The 4,726-nt window shown below is 41.7% G+C and overlaps 1 long non-coding RNA gene across 1 annotated transcript; it reads left to right on the top strand.

Annotated features, from left to right (window-relative positions):
• The first annotated feature begins 1,687 nt into the window (after positions 1–1,687).
• Positions 1,688–2,460, top strand: LOC123042492 (uncharacterized). Its single transcript, XR_006418805.1, has 2 exons — positions 1,688–1,838; positions 1,918–2,460. It is a non-coding gene; the product is annotated as an uncharacterized lncRNA (long non-coding RNA).
• Positions 2,461–4,726: the final 2,266 nt, after the last annotated feature.

Consider the following 4,726-nt stretch of genomic DNA (forward strand, 5'->3'; position numbering starts at 1 on the left):
GCTTTGTGATGACCGTCTCCTTTGTTTCTTGACTGGCATTGAATAAAGTTTGGCATCAGCAAGAGCTCCCCCAAACACTTCACAATGGCATTTGAAAGAATGCTCGTGAAGTGCTTGCAAGGAACCCACGGTAAGACCAAACATGGTTTACCATTAGCGCAACTCTTGTGGTTCATGACCAGTATCTGCTAAATTCTCCCAAACACTTCACATAAGCTCTCAAAAAGGTGCTTTGTAAAGTGCTTGAAGAGAACTCCCGTACGAGGCCAAACTCGATTAATCCCCATGCACCCATGTATCATAATGTATATGGACCCACCGCTATAATGTCCAATGCGCAAACACTCTCAAATCCTATTGGTACTGTTGGTTGCCACCCAGAGTTCCCCCAAACACTTCACTATGCAAAGCTCTATATCCCTGCAATGCACACTTTTAAAACAGTGGCAATGCAACAATGAGGTGGTATGAGATAGCTACTGAAGTGATTTGAGAAGAACTCCAGGTGACAACAAACCAAACTAGGTAGCTAGAACTCTTGTTCATCTCCCATGGACCACACTTCACTGACTTGTTTAATCTGCACTGCTGCGGCGGCTATTTATAAGTCTAGACGAGAGACTAAAGACTTACTAGCAAACTTGTTGCCTCCTGTGGACTGCGGCGTGCAATGCAGTACATGATCTTGGTGTTGGGTCGATGAACCTGGCAGTGCACCTAGACGTGATGCAGCCTAGGTTAGAAGGAAGTGGCTGCTAGAGCCAAGGGAATCTCGTGAGATGTGGCCTTTTCTGGCCAAGATTGGCAGCTTCATATCGTGCGTGCAAAAGCTCATGGTGTAAAGATGCGTGCCCAGCCTGCAAATTCCTTATCTCCTGCTAGAGATCAGTGTCGTCGGCGACGTCGCTCGGTTTCTGTCCACGGACATTTCTGCCAGCGCATCCATGCAAAGGGAGTGCAGTGCAGGGATCCGCTATAATTATCGTTATCATCTCATGCAACGGGTGCAAAGCTTGAGCCGCCAGTTGCAAGGACAGGGGATCCCGTGCAATCTTTGCTAATAATTTGCCGCAGGAAAATGCTCCATACATCTCATGGGTGGATGTGGTGAAGAAGAGAAAATGTGTTTTTTGAACATTTCACACTGATATATTACCTCCGTCCTGAAAAGTTTGTAAGTATGCAACAGAGACCAAGGGTGCCACCTCTACTTAAATACAGACCACAGTGTTTATGCACAGTTTTATTAAACAGTGGGTTCAGTACCTCGATGACCTACTAATGTACTAGTGCTAATTCTACTTTTCACAGACAGTGGATTCTTGAAATGTGCCGTCGGTCTGCAGGAGAATCCATATTGAGAACATAAACGAACGAGTGTGGAGATGAACTTGTACTAGTGACTTAGGAGTATGAACTGATGAGTGTGGGATCATCACACATAACCGGTGGAACGTGCATGTTCGTGAGTGATGTATACATTGAACTAAAAGCCAGCTGGTTGCTGGCCTGTTACATTCACAAATAATGCTAGCAGGACACATTTGGTAACCCCGACGCTAGAGCACATGGACCAAATCTGGTACGTATTTCCCATTAGAAAACCTGTCTACTGACTCTGATCCAATGTGCTGGCTAGTTGGTCTCATTATGCATGCGTGACTGTATAGTATGGGCACGCGGCATAAAGAGAGAGGAGAAAAGCCGTGGCACTGATGGCAACACACTCACAGAATCGATGACTAATATTCCCAAATCCTAAAGGCCATACAACAGAGCGAAAAGCTAGCTACAAGGTGTCCAGGTTCAATGCACTCTAGCAGAGACCTAGATGATGAGTACTCCCTCTGTAAACTAAATAAGAGCGTTTAGATTACTAAAGTAGTGATCTAAACGCTTTTATATTAGTTTACAGAGGGAGTAGTTTCAAAGCAGAGGAGATACTTGGAAAGGGCATGGAGATGGAGATGGATATGCTTGGGTATAAGTATCTTTGGAGAAGCATCATTCGCAGAGGCGAGACGATGGCGATGCGGCGGGAGCTTTTCCTCTTCTTCCTCATGCCGTAGGAGGGGAAGGAGAGGCCGTCGTCGTCGTCGTCCTTGCATGGAGTACCCCCATTCACACTTCTTGGCTGTCTAGTTCGTCGTCGTTCGTTCAGGTAGGGAGGGTTTTGTTCCTGTAATTCCCTTGTGTTGTTCCTCGTGGAGATGGGGTTGTATCTGCTCCTTCTCTTGCCGCGTGTTGTTGTATAGAGGTAGGGAGGGCATCTCGTCTGTTTTGGCCACTTCGTGTGTTTCCTTCGTCATTTACAGTGATATCAGTCTGTACTCTGTAGTAGTCTGTCTTACACTGTAATTTCCAGGATTTTTGGTTTCTTTTTTGTAACTTCAGATATGTGCAACTTCCGGTGTAAATGGTGGTACATTTAACTGAATTTCCGCTTCCAGTGTTTTGTTACATGGCGGTACATCAACTGAAATTTCAGTACATAGAGAAAGTAATTTACGGATGTAGATGTAGGTATGCAAATGTTGAATCTCCTGGTCGGTTGAGTCTCGTGATGTATAGGTGTTGGTCTGAATTTTTTTTCAGTTTTAGTTACACTGATTTGACTGTAATTTGTGGTGTAATTTTCAGTGCATTTTCAGAATAGTTTAACATGTAGTCCAGTGTAAATTTTTAGGGTGATATATTCTATTGTTGTTACAGTTTATAGTCCTTCTCACACTGTAATTCCATTTTTTGTAACTTACAGTGTATGTTAAAATTGAATATCTGTGTACATTAGTAACCTTGTAACTTATACACTGCCTCCACCATTAATTAACTGTAACTTAAGTGTAACTAACCTGTAAATTAAGTGTAATTAACCAGAATTTTTTATACTTACAGTCTATGTACTGAAATTTTCAGTCTAAATTGTAGTGTAATTACACTGTAAACTCGGTAATTAACCTGTAATGTCATCGCACTTTTACGCTGACAACCCTCTATATCCCTGTAATTTACAGTTCTTTATTTTGGTTTCTATTCTATGTAATTACACCGTAATGTCAATGCACTAACACTCTATATCCCTGTGTAATTTTAGTGAATTATATTTGTGACTGTAGTGTTTATTTTTGTATTCTTTTACTATGTAATTACACTGGATTGTAAGTGTACCTACGTAAATCCCTGGTGTAATTTCTGTGAATTAATTTTGTAATCGGATCGATATAAATCATTGGTTTCTATTCTATGTAATTACACTGTAATGTTAGTGCACTCACACTCAATATCCCTGTGTAAATTCAGTGAATCATTTGTAAATGTAGTGTTAATTTTGTATATTTTACTATGTAATTACACTGGATTGTCAGTGTACTCACTATGTAAATCCCTGTGAAATTTTAGTGTATTAATTATGTAATCGGATTGATAAAAATCATTTTGACCATGGTTAGTTGCAGTGATGATTTGTTGTGAGTGGTATAAATCATTTGAAAACATATGAGTAGATTGATGCAGGGTTGCGTGGGACCTGATGTTTTTTTAATTTACCATCAAATTCCTCAATAGTCAGTGTATTGTCAATCCTGAAAATTCTCATGCAACCCTTCATTGCCTTGGAAGCAAGGTCATGTCTTTTCCTCTGGTTTTTTCTTAATGTGAAACAAGCATGTTCTATGAGTGCCATTTTGGAAAACCTTTTCTATTGCTCCTTGCATTGCTTTATCTTGATCTGCGATTATAGAGATAGGAAAGTGTCCGTTTTCTCATTGATTATGATGCACAAGCGAATAAGTATGTGTTTCCATGGGGTGAGACACCAACAAAGGGTGCAAATGGTAGATTATACTCCCTCCGTCCGGAAATACTTGTCGGAGGAATGAATGTATCTAGACGTATTTTAGTTCTAGATACATTTATTTTTATGCATTTCCCCGACAAGTATTTCCGGACGGAGGGAGTACTTGTTAGTTAGGAACGTTGTGTCGAAGCTTATGCAATCTCCACAAATGTTATACATCATCCTCAACCTTGCATCTACCCAAAAAATGCTCCTTACCTTGTTCTCCTCATACAGCTCAAATGAGTAGTAGAAACCAGGGGGTTCAACTTGTTTTTTGTTAAACATATGCACGACCTCCATCATGTCAGTGTTCGACACCTCTCTATTTATTGTTGATGCATAGTTTGTGACATGCTTCTTTGTGTAAGATAGTTGTGCTAAACCTCCTCGAAGATATGCAAGGACAGAAACTATGTGTCGTGTTTCCAGGTTGGTCCTTTTCAATGTTCTGGTCATGCATTTCTCCTCATCCGACATGTACTTGTGTGGTCTAAAAACCTTGTTGTTTGGTGTTAACTCGTGGTTGTGATTGTTGGGAAACGTTGCATGGAAAACAAACAAAAAATTTACGCACACGCAATGATCTATCCATGCAGATGCATAGCAAAGAGGGGGGAGTGTGTCTACGTACCCTCGTAGACCATAAGCAGAAGCATTTGGTAACGCGGTTGATGTAGTCGAAATTCTTCGTGCTCCAACCGATCAAGTACCGAACGTACGACACCTCTGAGTTATGCACACGTTCATCTCGGTGACGTCCTCCGCCGAGTTCCGCCAGCAAGACGGTATCGTGATGGTGATGGTGAAGTTATCTCCGCTGGGCTTCGCCTAAGCACTACGAAAATATGACCGAGAGTGTAAACGCTGGAGGAGGGCGCCGCACACAGC

The sequence above is a fragment of the Triticum aestivum genome, chromosome 2B (genome assembly GCF_018294505.1).
Source record: "Triticum aestivum cultivar Chinese Spring chromosome 2B, IWGSC CS RefSeq v2.1, whole genome shotgun sequence".
NCBI lineage: Eukaryota > Viridiplantae > Streptophyta > Magnoliopsida > Poales > Poaceae > Triticum > Triticum aestivum.